This window comes from Chiloscyllium plagiosum, unplaced genomic scaffold (assembly GCF_037043375.1).
Source record: "Chiloscyllium plagiosum isolate Xiang-an unplaced genomic scaffold, Cpla_swu_hap1 HiC_scaffold_12, whole genome shotgun sequence".
NCBI lineage: Eukaryota > Metazoa > Chordata > Chondrichthyes > Orectolobiformes > Hemiscylliidae > Chiloscyllium > Chiloscyllium plagiosum.
The window spans coordinates 50,407,215-50,425,461 of record NW_028270150.1 but is presented as its reverse complement, the minus strand read 5'-3'; the positions used below and the strand labels follow the sequence as shown (position 1 = coordinate 50,425,461).

At 41.7% G+C, this 18,247-nt stretch overlaps 1 protein-coding gene and 1 long non-coding RNA gene across 3 annotated transcripts in view; one reads left to right on the top strand and one right to left on the bottom strand.

Annotated features, from left to right (window-relative positions):
- The window catches only part of LOC122555171 (vang-like protein 1), a 55,643-nt gene extending 49,270 nt beyond the window's left edge, over window positions 1-6,373 (bottom strand). The window contains exon 1 of the mRNA XM_043700901.2: window positions 6,239-6,373. The gene's annotated coding sequence lies outside the window, so the exon portion shown is untranslated. The remainder of the gene's footprint in view (window positions 1-6,238) is intronic.
- Window positions 613-18,247, top strand: part of LOC122555173 (uncharacterized) — a 154,801-nt gene continuing 137,166 nt past the window's right edge. Inside the window, exon 1 of one of the 2 annotated variants that reach the window (XR_015758861.1) lies at window positions 613-634. This is a non-coding gene — a long non-coding RNA (uncharacterized LOC122555173). The remainder of the gene's footprint in view (window positions 635-18,247) is intronic. The other variant, XR_015758862.1, reaches the window with a different exon arrangement.

The window sequence follows — 18,247 nt, the reverse complement described above, 5'->3', positions numbered from 1 at the left end:
TTTTTTTTAAATCACGTGTGCTGTAGATGTTACTGGCTAGCCAGCATTTCTCAGCCATTCTTAGTTGCCCTTGAAAGGATGGTGGGGAACTGTTTCTTGAAACGCTGTAGCCCATGTGCCGTTGAGTAGACACACAATACCCTCAGGGAGGGAATTCAAGGATTCTGACCAAGGGCAGTGGAGGAATGATGATATATTTTTCAGTCAGAATGATGAGTGGTTTGGAGGGGAGCTTGCAGGTGATCACATTTCCATGCATTTGCTGTCCTTGTCCTTCCAGACGGAAGTAGTTGTGGGTTTGGAAGATGCTGTCTTAGGATATTTGGTGAATCACTGCAAAGCAGTTTGTCATCTAGTTTTCTGAACTGTTAGTAAATTAGGATCACCTGACAGTCATCGAAAGAATCAGGATTATGAGTGGTACTTTGTTTATAAATTAACTTGCTGGCCTGAAAGTAAACTTTAATTCAGTCACAAGGTATTTTAAATATGTATGAATAATCAAATGCTCCTTCATGTGTATAGTTTTTGAGGCTGGGGCTGAATGTATTTGTATAAGAGCTTGCTAAGTGCTTTATGTTCATAATATGCGACTGAAAGCTGATTGTTGGAGTATTTGAAGAGTCATTTTTTGGTTTGTCCAGCTAAGTGTTTGATTTATTTTTAATATTAATATGTTTGCTTTTTTCCACTTTTTGAATGCTTTGTAATAAATTTGTGGGTGAGGAAAGGTAGTTTATGTTGATACATATGGTGCTATTGAAAGTTTTTTTTAGTCTTAATGTCACTGAGGACATTCAAGAGACACGGAGCGTGATGACTTGTAGATTTAGAGAAGTGATTATACAGCAGGATCAGTCAGATAGATAGCTGACTATCAGGACAGGTAAGAAGTAGTTGCTAAGTACTGTGGCTATTCCTTTCTCAAATAGATATTCCATTTTGGGCACTGCTGAAAAAGAGAGTCTCTCAAAGGAAAATAAAAGTGGTAGTCAGATCTTGGGCAGTTAAGAACAAATCTTGTGTTAAATGTGGTTTGTCAAGATTGAAAACAATAATAATTATAGGAGACTCTCCCGTCAGGTTCGCAGCTGGGAAATTGTGTGGCAATGAGTGTGAATCTGGGATAATATGTTCTTTTTCCTTGTCAGAATTAACATATTTAAAGCATATTGTCAAAGAGACGCTGGAAGTTGTTGTACACATTTGGAGGAATGACAAAATTAGTGTAAGGGTGAAGGCTTTGCATGGTGAATTTAAGAGGTTAGGTAGAGGTTAAAAAACAGAAAACCAAAAGTGGGCGGCACGGTGGCACAGTGGTTAGCACTGCTGCCTCACAGCACCAGAGACCCGGGTTCAATCCCCACCTCAAGCAACTGTCTGTGTGGAGTTTGACATTCTCCCCGTGCCTGCATGGGTTTCCTCCAGGTGCTCCGGTTTTCTCCCGCAGTCCAAAAATGTGCAGGTAAGGTGAATTGGCCATGCTAAATTGCACGTAGTGTAAGGTGACGGGGTAAACATAGGGGAATGGGTCTGAGTGGGTTGCTCTTCGGAGGGTTGGTGTGGACTAGTAATCTCTGGTTTACTTCTGGTGCTAAGTTCTAACAAGGGTAAGAATAAAAAGGTAGAGAATGGCTGAACAGGTGGTGCAAATGTGTAGGGATTTAGTTTCCTGGAACGGGGAGGGAGTGGCATCTTTGATTCAGGAAAGCATTATACTATAATTGCCAAAGATATTTCGGAGGGATAATTTAATGCAAATATATGGGTTGAAATTAGAAATAAGAAAGGAATGATCACCTTGATGGGACTGTACTATAGCCACGCCCCTCTCCAACAGTCAGAAAGCTACTGAGAAGCAAATATATGGAGAGATCTCAAATATATGTAAGAATAAGAAGTTTGTAATAGTGGGGAATTTTAATTTTGCAAATATTGACTGGGGCTGTCATTGTATTAAAGGTGTGGATGAAGAATAATTTTTTTTAAATGTGTTCAAGAAAATTTCTTTATCAACATGTAAATATGCATACTAGAGAAGGAGCAAAACTTGACCTTCCCTTGGGAAATAAGGCAAAGCAAGTGACTGAAAAGTTAGTCGGGGAACACTTTGGGACCAGTGGTCATAATAATAGTGTTAGAACAGTTATGGGATATGATAAGTCATCCATAAAAGTTAAAGTTCTTAACTTGAGCAAGGCACATTTTAAGGGAAGGAGACAAAAACTTTCAAGTTGTTTGGAGTAGACTGTTTGTAGGTAAAGGGACGACTGACAAATGGGAGGCCTTCAAAATGTGATAACATGAGTTCAGAGGTAGTATGTTCCTGTTAGAATGAAAAGCAAGGCTGGCAAGATTAGGGAACAATGTACGAATAAAGGGATTGAGGTTCTAGACAAGTAAGTTTGCAGATGCCGTCAAAAGTGGTGGTGGAGTGGACACTAAAGAAGGTTATCTAAGATTACAAAGAGATCTTGATCAATTGGGTTAATGGGCTGAGGAGTGGCAGATGGAGTTTAATTTGGATAAATTGAGGCTTTGCGGTTTGGTAATACAAACAAGAACAGGACTTGTATAATTAATGGTAGGGCCCTGGATAGTAGTGTAGAACAGAGACCTAGGGGTTTAGGTAGATAATTCTTTAAAATTTGTGACACAGGTCGATTGGGTGGTTAAGGAGGTGTTTAGCATGCTTGCCTTCATTGCTTAGACCCTCATGTTTAGCAGTTGGAGCCCCATATTGAGGTTGTACAGGATGTTGGTGAGGCCTCAACTGGAGTACTGTGTGCAGTTCTGGTCACCCTGTTATAGAAAGGACATTATTAAATTGGAAAGGGTTCAGAAAAGATTTACCAGCATGTTGCTGGGAATGGAGGGCATGAGATACAAAAACAGACTGGAAAGATAGGGACTTTCTTCATGGAGTGTAGGAGGTTCAGGGGGACCCTACTGAGGTTTATAAAATCACGAGGGGCATAGGTGAATGACAAGGGTCTTTTCCCCTAAGATTGGAGAGTTCAAACATTTTTACGGTGAGAGGAAAGAGATTTAACAAGGGCATGAGGGGCAACTTTTTTTTTAAACGGACAATGTTTGGTGTGTGTAATGAACCTTTGGATGTAGGTTTGCTCACTGAGCTGCAAGGTTCATTTCCAGGCACTTCGTTACCTTATTAGGTATCATCTTCAGCGGGCTTCAGGTGAAGCAATGCTGAAAATTCCTGCTTTCTATATGTTTGGGTTGGTGATGTCATTTCCGGTGATGTCACTTCCTGTTCCTTTTCTCAGGGGGTAGTAGATGGAGTCTAACTCAATGTGTTTGTTGACAGAGTTCCGCACGAGAATTCCTAGAAGCATGGCATTCCAACCGGAACTCTATCAACAAACACCAAGTTCGACCCCATCTACCACCCCCCTGAAAAAAGGAACAGGAAGTGACTTCACCACAGGAAATAACATCACCAACCCAAACATATAAATAGAAAGCAGGAATTTTCAGCATTGCTTTGCCTGAGGCCCACTGAAGATGATACAGAGTAAGGTAACAAAACGTCTGGAAATGAACCTTGCAGCTCAGCAAGCTAACCTACATCCAAAACCTCAACCTGAGCTACAAAACTTGCTGTGTAATGAACTGCCAAAGAAAGTGGTGAATGCAGGTTACAACATTTAAAGATATTTGGATAAGTTGATGAATAGGAAAGGTTTGGAAGGATGTGGGCCAACAGCAGGCATTTTAGACGAGTGTAGCTGATAAAATAGTTGGCGTGGGCTGGTTGGACCAAAGGATCTGTTTCCATGCTGTATGACTTGTGCCTTTTGGGCAGTGTACCTTCTATGTAGCACAGGTGCACAGCCTTCAGGAATGTGTCACATACAGAACAAATATCCCAGGAAAAAAAAAATTTCTGTTAAGTTATGTGCGTGGTGGCCAAAGAAACCATGCAGTACAAAAGGCTAGCCAAACACAGCAAAAGGAGGTTTGAAGAAACGCTTGCCCATAATGTTGATAGCAAGGTGTTGAGTGCCGACAATGCCATTGAATATGATGCTGAGATGATTAGGTTCTTTCTGGTTGCCTTAACCTTGTATGGCACAAATGTTATTTGACACCCATCAGCCCAAGCCTGAATGTGGTCCAGATCTACCTGCACATGGTCAGGGTTTCATAATCTAAAGAGTTGTGAATAGCAAACACTGCATTCATCAGTGAACATGCCTACTTATGACAGAGGGAGGGTTACTAATGCAGTAGCAGAAAGTGATTAAGCCTAGACATGCTCCTGAACAACTTGGGCTCGTGGCACATTTGTTGTACCTCCATCTCTCAACCGAGGAGTTTCAAGTACCATCTGCTCCAGAAGTGTATCATAATATCTCTGAACATGTTGATTAGAAATCTCTCTCATGAGGAACTTCTGCGAAGACCTGAGACTATGTTGATCGTCCTCCAAGAACGACAAACATCATCTTCTGCATTTAGTATGACTCCAATCATTAAAGAGTTTCTTCCCTTGGATTGCGTTGGTTTCAGTTTTACTAGGATTTCCAGATGCCACAAATTTGGATAGATTCTGCCTTGATAGCACAACCAGTTACTTTTTCACTTCTGGAATTCTGTCTATTTCCAGAATATTGGACAAAGGCTATAATGAAATCTGCAGTCTAAAGGTCATGGTGGAAACTAAACTGAACATCTTGCATTTTGTGAACACATTATTCCTGAGCAACTGGTCACTTTGCCAGTGATATAACTATATTCAAACAGCTTGACTGGGGGCACACCTGGTTCTGCAGTATTTTTTTAGGACTGCAGCTGGAACGTTATCACATCATCAATACCAAGTACAGTGCATTTAGCCATTTTGTGATATCATGTGGAGTGAACTGAATTGACTGAGAACTGGCATCTGAGAAACTGGACACTCTCAGACAGTCAGCCATTCACCACTTCTGGGTGAGAATGGTTGCACTTATTGCAGCCTTGGCCTTTGTTCTAATGTGCTATACCCGACTATCATTGAAGATGGAGCTATTCACAGGGCCTCCTCTACCAGTTAGTTGTTTGATAGTCCAGTGCAATTCGGTACTGGATGTCGAAGGACAATAGAGCTTTGACTTGATCCAGTGGTTGTGGGATTGCTTAGCTAATTCAGCTCCACTATTCAGCAGGAAAACAGTTCTCTGTCGCTTCACAGGGTTCATAACGAGGGGGGAGGGACAGGATGAAACTTTGGCTCAATGAATGTTCTGCTCAATTATGAGATAAATAATATTCTAAACTTGTAAGAGTATTTTAGCAGAATGGAATATCTCACTTGAATTAAGGATCATGAGTTTCACCACCTTTCAAATCACTATAACTTTGATGTTACCACCATGAACTAAGTTCAGGTGATATAAAATTCAGCAACCAAGATCAGTAATTAACCAAACCACATGAGAGTAATCGGACACAGGAGGCCACTGTGTTTGTGCCAGCACTTATTGAGAAAGTAATAAAATTCATTTCGTTCCTATTTTTCGAGAGACTCACAGACTTTACGTGTATTCCCCAAGTCCATTGGGGGCTTCGTCCAGTCTACATCTCACACTCAAGTTGCAGCGAGAGGCATCCCCGGGGTCTATCCAGCGACTCCCAGAGAGCAGCAACCTCCGGTTTGTCTCCCTTCCCAGAGGAGCATCTCCGCCTGCCCCCACCCCGCAATAAGAGAAAACTCTCACCGTCTTTTCTCCCCTCACCACATACCGCCATTCTTGATAATCTATCTTTCGACCATCCCCCTCCCACTAGATGTTGAGATCGTTAAACTTGCTTTTTTTTATCGCCCCTGTCTCACGCGATTATGTTGCAGGACCACAAACAAGCCCTGGGTGGTTTGACGGGGCGGGTACCCCAGGGCCGACTCCCAGGCTTGGGGAGGGTCCTCAGGCCCGGGTACGGGGAAGTTGGTCGGATTGCAGCACAAAGTCTCTCCCCGGCCGCCTTTGGGCCGGACGCTGTGAGGGTAAGGCCCGCTTAGCCGTTTCTGGAGCCCGCGCGCGGGGTCTGGGCCGCGAGATCACAGCCTGAGCGCTAGGCCGCGGTGCCGCCTGCTCGCTGCTTCTTTTTCACAACCCCCTCCCCTCCGAATCCCGGGGCGAAAGTCTCCGTCAAATGGCGTTGCGGCTCCCCGAACTGGCAGTCAGGAAAACGCTAAAGGGCAGCAGCGTGCTGTAACCGCCCCGCGCACACTAACCTGGGCCAGGCTTCCTCTGGAAACAGTCTTGCTCCTCGGCAGCAATCACAAAACGGCCCGATTGTGTGGGGGAGGAGGGAGAGGGATATCGACATCGAGATGGAAACAGATCGGAGAGCCTTGGTGAGGGGGCGGGGAGGAGTACTCCCGTAAAAACACGGACTGCTTCGGCCGCCGTAGTCTGGAGCACGCATGCGCAGTACGGAGCCGTCGCCTGTCACGTGAGCAGCCTCAACGGGTGGAGAACTCTGTTTGAAGTCAAGCTGCTCTGGGCAACGACAACTTAGTGCTTTTCACCTACTCCTCCTCCTCCTCTCAAAGTGTATACCAGAGCAGGACATTTTGAGGCTCGAGCCAACTCGATTGCTCTTTAGATCTTGTTTCAAGGCTGTATCTTGGTAACCGGCCTCAATAACGTATTATTTTAAGTTTTTCTTCAGTGCGATATGGGCCTTGCTCTCCGCTCCAACGTTAATTTTCTCACCTGCAGTCAGCCTCGAGAAGGCGTTGGAAGTGGTTTATACATATCGCTGGCAATAGCCAAACTTTAAGATGGGAGTGTCCAAGGTGAAGTAATGGCGATAAACGTGGGTGATTTTTCACTACATACAAGTTGAACGAGTAGAAGGAAAAGGTCGCCTGGCCGGCGAAGTTGGAGAGTGTTTTGGGAATAGTTTATCGAAATGTCATGTTCTAGAGCCAAACAAATAACTGGGGAAACTCAGCAGTTCTGGCAGCAATGTGAAGAGAAAACAGGGTTAAAGTTTCAAGTCAGTTGACCCTTCTTCAGAACTCGAAATGATAACTCTGTTTTCTCTCCACAGATGTTTGCAGACCTGTTGAGCTTCTCCAGCAATTTCTGTTTTTGTGTTTGATCTCTAACATCCATAGTTCTTTGTTTTAATGTGTGAACAGGTCATACCAGATTGAGTAATGTACAATGAGATAAAATTAATGACTGCATAGTGAAATGTGAATCTAACTAGAACTTTAATTTTTCCAAAGGCACAACTTACTAAAATAGCCTAATTTTCCAGTTTAAGGGATGGGTCAGTTTAAGTGAAAGTGGCAGACACTTGTATTTCAAATACTGAAAGATACTTTCTAGTGAGAAAGAAAGACTCTGGGAAGGGTGTTCCATTTGTAGCAAACTAAGGAATTTAAAGATTGTGCTTAACTGAAAAATCAAATAATTCTGCAAAGACAAATGGTAGGTGGGAATATTGTAAAGAATGACTAAAAGGCTAATGAGGGAGAAATTAGATAATGGGAGAGGGTCATCAGACCTGAAACTTTAATTTCATTTCTCTTCACAGATGCTTCAGAGCTGCTGAGTTTTTCCACCAGCTTGTGTTTGTTTCTGATTTACAGTATCTGCAGTTCATTTGGTTTTTAGTTAGATTATGGGAAAGAGTTGGTTTGAACAATGAAAACAGTTAAAGTTTCTACGGGTACAGCGTCCCCATTCTACGAATGTCAAACTTACCAATGTTTATACAGTAAACCTTTTATTATCTGGCACTTATGGGATCAGGAGTGTGCCAATTGATCAAATATTCTGGATAATCATGAGGCCCACACGAGCAATGTAAAAGTACTCAAAGTAATAGAAACATAAGGAGTGTTTACATCATTGTTATACTTTATTTACGGCATGAATAATAATGCAATTTTGCCTTAAATAAAATTTACTGGTAGAGAACCTTCTCACACTCACCTTCAACTACTACTTGAGCATCATTTTAGGATGTGGTATTTGAGAAGAAATTGACTTGAAATTGAATCAACTGTTAACATGTCATCTGGGGGGGATCCAAGATGGTGGCGACCCAGTAAGACTGAGTCTATAGTGCTCCTCCCAAGACTTGGGCACAGTGGGTCACCTACCCCCTACCAAGCTCACCAAATCATTTATAATAGTTTAGTAACTCAATTAGTTGTGTAATATTACATTTAAACAACTTAATCCTAAGTTAAAATGACTAAAGGGAAGGGAGCCCGCAGCTCTCAGCAAGCAGGAACCCCTCCCCCACCCTCTCCAGCTGCAGCAGAGGCGTCCACAGCCGCCCCGGGGGACTTACCAACAGTAGCAAGCCTTGCAGAAATGCTTTCCAAGTTTGACTCGAAGATCGATGCTTTTATTGTCGAATCCAGAAACCGTTGGGAGTCGCTCTCGGCCGCGCTGCAGAAGCACGACCGTGAGATTGAAGAAATTCAACGCCGAGTCGGAGGGGCGGAGCTAAAGGCCGCGACCTCCGAGACAACCGCTCAATCGGCCGTGGATCAGGTCCGGACTCTCGAGCAGCGAGTCTGGACCTTGGAAAATCATATTGACGACCTCGATAATCGAGGTCGCCGAAAAAATATTCGTTTGCTGGGCCTTCCCGAACGGGAAGAGGAAGGCCAGCTTACAGCATTCCTGGAGCAGTGGCTGCCACAACTTTTAAATCTGCAAGCTGGATCAGGCCAGGTAAGGGTGGAATGGGCCTACCGGGTAGCAATACGCGGGCCCGGCTTGAACCAGCGCCCGCGCCCGGTCCTGTTCCGGCTGCAGAGCTACAGGGAGAGGCAGATACTCCTAGAAGCCTCTAGAAATCTCAGAAAAGACCCCCAAGCTATGATCTACAAAGGATCCAAGATCATGCTATTTCAGGACTTTTCCCCGGCTCTGGTTCGAAAGAGGAAGGCATTCGATGAGGTGAAGAAGCGTTTAAGGGACTTAAATGTTCAGTACTCCTTACGCTACCCAGCGATGTTACGCTTTAACCATGAAGGATCCGTATATAACTTTGGATCACCAGAAAAGGCTAAGGAATTCTTGGACTCTCTTAGATAAACAAACTGTAGGACATAATGGATGTTGGTCTGCCTTCCTCTCCCCCCCCCCCCCCCCGCTTTGGTTTATATCCCCTCCCTTTTTTTTTCTCTTACCTTACTGCTTAATATTATCATGGGGGGTGGGGAGAGGGATTTGATTTTCTCCCCCCCCCCCCCTTGGAGTTGTTTTCTGTTATTATTTTATGTATATATGAGGGATGTATGTATATATGTGTGTATGTGTATATATATATATATATATATCTACTGGGGGATTTGGTTAATGTTGGTGGGGGGAGGTGGTTACCTTATTCGATTTTACCTCTGTCTTTAGGAGCGGGGTTGTTTTCCCTTCGTTATTTTGTATTATCATATTTAATTATTATTTGTTGAAGTGGTAATTTTATAGTTATATGTTTATATATGGTATTAACATTACCAAATATACCCACGTGTTGGTATGGGTGGCGGTGGGGTGCTCACTGTTAACTCTAGCTTTGTATTATATTTGAATTCTCCTCATTTTATTGAGGAGTGCCTGGGTCAAGGGTGGGGCATTGGTTGGGAGAGGATATGAGGGACTTTTGGAGAGGAAGTGAAGCCCCCTGGGAACAAGGGGGAAAGTCTCCACTTAGATACGTTTTATATTTTTTTTATTTAGAAATAGTTTTTTACTGTATTGTTGTGGGTGTATTAAAGAGGCTTTATTTTTGTAAATTTTACATGTTCCACGCTCGGGATGTTCTGGATAGGGTTCCCCCTCCCGAGGGGTCTCGGATTGGCCCAGAGGATTATGGTTGATCAGTCGGTTAAGTGGTGCACCTGGAATGTCAAGGGGAGTAATTCGCCACTCAAAAGGAAGAAAATATTATCAAATCTTAAGAAGGAAAGGGTTGATATAGCTCTCCTACAGGAGACACACCTGTCAGATAAAGAACACTTGAAATTACGACAGGGCGGATTTGATCAGGCCTTTTTTTCTTCTTTTAGCTCAAAAAGCAGGGGAGTTGTTATTCTTGTTCGGAAGAATTTCCCTTTCAAAATCCTAAAGCAGATAAAAGATGAATCTGGACGATATATCTTGATTAAAGCCCTCATAAATGGAGAGGAATATGGGATTTTAAATTTGTAGTGCCCCCCGGCACACCCCTTTAAATTTATAACGGAAGCCTTTTCAAAATTGATGGCTTTTGATGCCCGTCATATAATTATAGGGGGAGACTTTAATTGTATTATGGATCCGGAAATAGACAGGATTCCCAAGAGTACTGCAGGAGTATCTCCCAGATCTAGACAATTGATGGATCTGAACAAAGAATTAGGATTAGTAGATGTATGGAGATGTCTTCATCCACAGGGTAGAGATTTTTCTTTCTACTCTAATCCACATAAATGTCATACCAGAATTGATATGTTTTTTGCCCCCTCGATTTTTTTAAATTCCATATCATCCTGTAAAATAGGTAATATAGCAATTTCTGACCACGCTGCTGTATATATGAAAACTAAGGCGAGGAACAGTGGGACATCCCCTCGGCATTGGCGTATGGACCCCTTCTTAATGAAAGATAGTAAATTTGTAAAGTACTTCTCTCAAGAATTTAAAACTTTTTTAGAAATTAATTCAGGTACAGCTAGCAACCCGTCAATGATGTGGGAGACCATCAAAGCTTACACGCGAGGCTTGATCATCTCCTACTCAGCGACCCAGAAGAAATTAAAGGGAGAACAACAGCGTCTGCTTGAAGCCCGCTGAAACAGCATACACTGATAGACCTTCTATTATTAAATTGCAAAGGATTACAGCTCTTAGGACAGCTCTAAACACTACACTTACTCAAACGGCTAAGAGGGGAATATTATTTGCAAAGCAAAGGTTATATGAATATGGCGACAAACCGGGTAGATACTTAGCATTTCTTGCAAAGAAAAAAAAGGCCCCTCAGACTATTATGTCTATCAAGGAAAGTACGGGTATTTTGACTCATGATCATAAAAAGATTAATGCGACCTTTAGAGAATTCTATTCTGAGTTATATAAATCACAGGATTGTGAAGATAGGACGAAGAGGATGCAGTCATTTTTTAAAAATTTGACTTTTCCAGACCTAACTCCGGAACAAGTATCGGTCCTAAATGCTCCTCTTACACCCCAAGAAATAGTTGATGCAATTAGGCACCTTCAAAATGGTAAGGCGCTGGGCCCAGATGGCTTTCAAGCTGAATTCTATAAAGAATTTACAGAAATACTGGCTGGTCCACTTATGGACATGTATAACTATGCATATAGTCAGGGCTGTCTCCCGCCTTCGCTGAAAGAGGCAAATATCTCTCTTATCCTTAAAAAAGGAAAGGACCCAGAAGATTGTACATCATGCAGACCAATATCCTTGCTAAATGTAGATTTTAAAATCCTCTCTAAAACGTTAGCACTGAGACTAGAAAGGATACTGCCACATATTATAAAGGAGGATCAGACGGGGTTTATTAAGGGCCGTAGATCATCCAATAATGTTAGAAGGGCTCTGAATATGATTCAAGCTTGTCATCAGGGAAAGATACCAGGAGTAGTGGTTTCATTTGACGCGGAAAAGGCATTTGATAGGGTCGAATGGTCATATTTGTTTTACACATTGGAGAGGTTTGGTGTTGGACAGGTGTTTACCAAATGGATCTCAACATTGTATAGTGATCCCAAAGCAGTTGTGGTTACCAATGGATTAGGCTCGGATAGCTTCAGTGTGGGTCGGGGCTGCCGTCAGGGATGTCCCCTCTCGCCATTGTTATTCACGCTAATAATTGAACCACTAGCAGAAGCTATACGAGCTGATCCTAATATAGTGGCCCCAAGGATTGGTACAGGTAAACATAAAATTACCCTTTATGCAGATGATGTTCTTCTATTCCTCAGTAACCCTTTGATGTCCATACCTTGCTTAATCCAAGTTATTAATACATTTAGTGCATTCTCAGGCTATAAAATTAATTTTTCAAAATCGGAGGGTATGCCAATGGGTGGCCTTGCTGTGATACCCCGCTTAGCAGACGGTTCCCTTTTTCCCTTTCGCTGGTCCCTGGAGGGTTTCTTATATTTAGGCATTTTTATTACTCCAGTATTTGGTCAGTTGTATAAGGCTAATTTTGTGTATTTATTGGAAAGGATAAGGCAGGACCTCCAGCGATGGGGAGACCTGCCAATTTCCTGGTTGGGTAGAATAGCATTAATCAAAATGAATATCCTGCCCGTCTCCTATATCCTATGAGAATGCTTCCGGTGATGCTGCCGAGGACGGCTTTATGTAAATTATACAGCTGGCTGAGTTCCTTTATCTGGAATTATAGGCGGCCCCTCATTAAGCTGAAGAAGCTACAGCTTCCACAGGCAAGGGGTGGATTGGACTTCCCAGATTTTAGGAAATATCAATTAAGTTCCCTATTAAGTTTGGGTCTTGTCTGATCCACAATCAATCTGGTTGGACATCGAGGCTTCTCAAGTAAAATACCCACTTAACCTTTTATTCTCAGACAAGAGGAAAATCATTACAGATCACTGTAAAAACCCTATAATACTAAATACAATCAAGGCTTGGAATATAATGCGGCAAAATGAGGGTAATTCACATAAAACATCCCCCTATGCACCGATAGTGGGAGCATGGGGATTCCAACCGGGGTTAACAGATGCCACTTTTAAACTCTGGAGATCCAGGGGTATCTCATGTCTCGGGGATTTATTTAAAGATGGGGTCCTGATGTCTTTCGGACAGAAATTCGGATTACCCAATGGAGACCTCTTTCGATACTTCCAAATTCGAGATTATATACAGAAGAAGACTACGTTATTAGATAGTCTTTATAAATCCGATAGAGAATGTAGTGTCCTACGACCAGTGGGGGTATCTTCCGTCAGTAATATTTATCATTTACTACATGATGAAGTATCGGGAGATATGGATAATCTGCTTAAAACATGGGATCAGGATCTGGGACTAGAAATCTCCACAGAAACGTGGAATGATATCTGGGAAAATGCTAGAAGAATTACTATTTGTAACAGAACCCAGGCTATCCAGCTGAAGATACTTCATAGGGCCCATATAGCACCGGTTCGATTGGCAAAATTTAAGGCAGGAGCATCTCCAATGTGTCCTAAATGCAAAATAGAGGTGGGCACTCTTGTACATTGCTTATGGACCTGTCATAAGATCCGTAGATATTGGACTAAAGTAGCAAGTACCCTGACAGAAATTTTAGGAACGGAAATAAAAGTGGACCCCGTATCTCTCCTCTTGGGCTTTTCGAACTTTCCCTCCCTGGACACGTACGGGAAGAGACTATTTTCTATTCTTTCTTTCTGTGCAAGGAAAAATATTTTGGTGAACTGGGCGGCGGAGGGCCCCCCTGGACTTTCAAATTGGCACAGACTAATTATGGAATGTATTCCCCTTGACTACCTTACAAATATGGTGCACCGAAAGACCGAATTATTTTATAAAATATGGCAGTCCTTTTTGAATTACATAAATACAGATATTTCGGCTATCCTAACAAGGGCTTTTATTTAATTGAGATTACAAACCTGGCTGGTCCGCGGCCCCTCGGGGGAGGAATCCCGCACGAATACGGGTTTTATTATATCTGATGCTAACACATCCCGAGCATGTAAGAGACTTAAATATACACCCTGGTTAGTTGTAGGTTAGATTAGTAGATAGTTGAGTTTTGTTTGTTTGTTTTTTTTTCTTTTCGGTTTTTTTTTGTTTTGTTTTTTTTGTCAAATTTTGGCTATTGTATATTTGAGCTAATTGTATATCAATGTTTATATCTGAGAGTTTTGTTTATTTTTGTAAACTTGTAAAAATGTTAAATTTCTAATAAAAATATCTATTAAAAAATAAAAAAAATCTCATATGGGCGGAAAAACCTTTAAGCAAACTTACAACAATAAATGTTCAGATTCTAATATGTGCATACACATGGGTTTGTTCTCACTAACCAATACATGTGTATAAAATATAACTGAATAATAAAAGCTTTGAAAACTAAAAAAAACATGTCATCTGGCCATTTGATTAAATAACAGTTATGTTTACATTGAAATAATTAAAACAAAACTATAATAATAGGACAGAATACTGTAGCAAACTTAACAATATTTGAGGTATATGATTTTTACCGATTTGTCAAGAATATCAGTTCATAAGGGTGCCAGTTAAAGCAAAGTGAGCTCCTTTTTCACGTGTGACGCCATATAATTTTAAAGATTGGACGTATGAACGTTTACTTGATTCAAAGTGGGTACTTTATATTGTTCTGTATTGTTCAGACTTGTGAATGGAGTTCAGAATGAAACTCATTTGCAGTCTGGGGCCTGCCTGTATTTTAAAAGAAATAGAGTAAGTAAAGTGAGCAGTGGCCCCTTTGAAAGAGAATCTGGGGAATTAATACTAGAAGTTAGGGAAATGGCAGATGAAATTGCATGTGTCTTCACCGGAGAAGATAAAAGAAAAATCTCAGAAATAATTGTGAATTAGGTAATGAAAAGAACATCAGGGAAAGATACTGAGGGACAAAAAAGCTGCCAGGTTTCTAGGTCCTGATAGACTCCATCCCAGGATTGTGAAATTACTGCTGACATAGTAGAGTCATAGAGATGTACAGCACAGAATCTGACCCTTCGGTCCAACTCGTCCATGCCGTTCAGATATCTCAACCTAATCTAGTCACTTGCCGGCACCCGACCCATATCCCTTCAAACCGTTCCTATTAATATACCCATCCAGATGCCTTTTAAATATTGCAATTGTATCAGCCTCCACCACTTCCTTTGGCAACTCATTCCATACACACACAACCCTCTGTGTGAAAAACCTGCCCCTTAGGTCTCTTTTGTATCTTTCCCCTCTCACTCTAAACCTATGCCCTCTAGTTCTGGACTCCCTCACCCCAGGGAAAAGACTTTGGTTATTTGTCCTATTCGTGCCCTTCATGATTTTATAAACCTCTATAAGATAACCAGTTAGCCTCCAACACTCCAGGGAAAATAGCCCCAGTCTATTAACCTCTCCCTATAGATCAAATCCTCCAACCCTGGCAACGTCCTTGTAAATCGTTTCTGAACCCTTTCAAGTTTCACTATATCCTTCTGATAGGAAGGACATCAGAATTGCACGCAATATTCCAAAAGTGGTCTAACCAACGTCTTGTACAACCGCAACATGACCTCCCAACTCCTATACTCAATACTCTGACCAATAAAGGAAAGCATACCAAACGCCATAGATGTGTTTTAATTTATAAAATTCCTTAGATTTTGAAAATGACCAGTCAGTTTGGAAAATAGCACATGGCTGCTCTATTCAAGAAGCAAGAAAACTAAAAGTTGGTTAGCTTAATATTTGTCACAGGGAAAATGCTAGAATCTATTGTTAAGGGAGCAAGGTAGACGAGTATAAAATTACAAGGGTGTATTGATAAGGTGAATGGACAAAATTGTAGTAGGTGGAGTTCAATGTAAGCAAGTGTAAGGTTATCAATTTTGGACTGGGAAAGGTTGGATCAGGGTACTTCCAGATACTTGTAGTACTTCAATGAAGTTAAATACAGTGAATGTCCGAAGAGATTTGGGGGTTCAGGTACATAGATTTTAAAATGCTACAAACAGCAAGTAATTGAGATTATGCCCTCTAGTACGAGCCTGTACCAGAAGTGGAAAAAACCTCTCCAAAACTGCCCTGTCAAGCCCCTAAGAATCTTATATGTTTCAAGCAAGTCACCTCATTCTTCTCTAATCCAGTAGGTACAGGGCCAACCTTTTCAACCCCTTCTCATTAAAAGAACACTTCAATGCATGAGAACAAGCTAGTGAGCCTTTTTTGAACAGCCTCCAATGCCAGTATATCTTTCCTTCAATAAAAGGACTAGAACTATTTATGGTACTTTAGGTGTGGTCTAACTAGTACGTTGTATAGCTTTAGCAATGCTTTTTTTTTACTCCGTTCCTTTTGAAATAAATGCTAGTGTTCCATTTGCTTTCCAAATTACTGGTTGAACTTAGCAGCAGGAGTAGGCCATTCAGCCTGTCAAGCCTGCCACCATTGAGTAAAATCATAGCTGACTGAACACTGCAATGACTCTTATCCACCCTATCCCCATAATTCTGTATATCATTGGTAATCATAAATCTAACCTTCTCTATCTTAAACATACTTGAAAGACATCTTTCACAACGATCAGAGTAAAATCATTTCTCATCTCATCTTAGTGGTGGTTCTAGAAACATTTGGCCTTCATCTATCCTGTCTTTCCCTTAAAGTACTTTGTGAGTTTCAATTATATCATCTCATTTTTCAAACTCGAAATACATGTTCAGTTTGCCCAATGTTTCTTTATAGGACAGTCCTGCCACCCCAGGACTGGCAAGTTTGGTAAACCTTTGTTGCACTCCCTCTCTGGCAAGAGAATTTTTCTAAAGAGACCAAAGTGCACACAATACTCCAGGTGTAATCTAATCAAGCTCTTAGACAACTGAAGCAAGACTCCCCTGTTCTCAAATTCTCTTACAATAAAGGCTAACATTTCACTAACTTTCCTATTAGCTTGCTGTATCATGTAGTCTTCAATGACTTATTGACAAGGACACCTGGGTCTCTTTGCACATGACCACTTTCCAACCTCATAGCTTTAATAAATATTCTGCACATCTGTTTCTCTTACCAAAATAGACAACCTCACATTTTTCCACATTGTATCTGCTGTGTTCTTGTTTATTCACTAATCCTGTCAAAATAGTCTTTAAGCCAATTTACATTTTCTTCACAACATATCAAGCTTTAGAGCACAGGAATGAACCCTTTGGCCAATGATGTTGTACCGAACGTGATGACAAATTAAATTAATCCCTTCTGCCTGGGCTTGGTCCATATCCTTCCATTCCTTGCATATTTATGTACTTATCTAAAAGTCCCTTAAATGCCTCTGCCATTTCTGTCACCACCCCTAGCAGTGTGTTCCACACTTCCACCACGCTCTGTGTAAAAATCTTGCCCCTCATGTCTATTTAGAACTTTACCCCTCTCATCTTAAATGCATGCCCTCTAATATTAGATATTTCAACTCTGGGGGAAAAAGATTCTGACTGTCAGCCCTACCTATGCATCTAATAAATTATATCAAGTCTGCCCTCGGCCTCTGCTGCTCCTGAGAAAACAACCTGAGTTTTTCTAGCCTCCTTATTGTTCATACCCTCTAATCCAGACAGCATCCTGGTAAACCTCTTCCAGACCCTCTCCAAAGGCTCCACATCCTTTCTGTAATGTGGCGACCAGAATTAAATGCAATTCTCTTAAGTATGGTCTAATCAAAACTTATAAACCTGCAAATGACATACTGACTTTTGTAAGCAATTGCTTGACCAATAAAGGCAAGCATGCTATATGCCTTCTTTAGCACCCTATCTACTTACATGGCCACTTTCAAGGAGCTATGGACTTGAACCCCAAGATCCCTCTGTACATCAATGCTGTTTGGGGTTCTGCCATTAACTGTGTACTTAACATTTGGTCTCCCAAAGTGCAGCGCCTCACGCTCACCCAGATTAAACTCTGCCTGCCATTTCTCTGTCCATGTCTGCAACTGATGTATATCCTGCTGTATCTTTTGACAACCATCTACACTATCCACAACCTGATCGACCTTTGCATCGTCTGCAAACTTACTAACCTATTCACCTACATCTTCATCCAAGTCATTTATATATATCAAAAACAACAGAGGTCCCAGTACGCATCCCTGTGGAACACTACTGGTTATGTACCTACAGCCTGAAAAACACTCTTCCATCGCTACTCTCTGTTTTCTATGAGCAAGCCAATTCTGAATCCACGCGGTCAAGTCACTGCAGATCCCATGTGTCTTCATCTTCTGAATGAGCTTACCATGAGGGACCTTATTGAAAGCCTTACTGAAATCCATGTAAACAACCTCCCCTGCTCTACCCTCATCGATCACCTTCGTCACCCCCTTGAAAAATTAAATCAAATTAGTAAGACATGATCTGACCTGCACAAAGCCATGCTGACTGTCCCTAATTAGATTCTAGATTAGAGTGGTGCTGGAAAAGCACAGCAGTTCAGGCAGCATCCGAGGAGCAGGAAAATCGACGTTTCGGGCAAAAGCCCTTCCTCCAGGCCA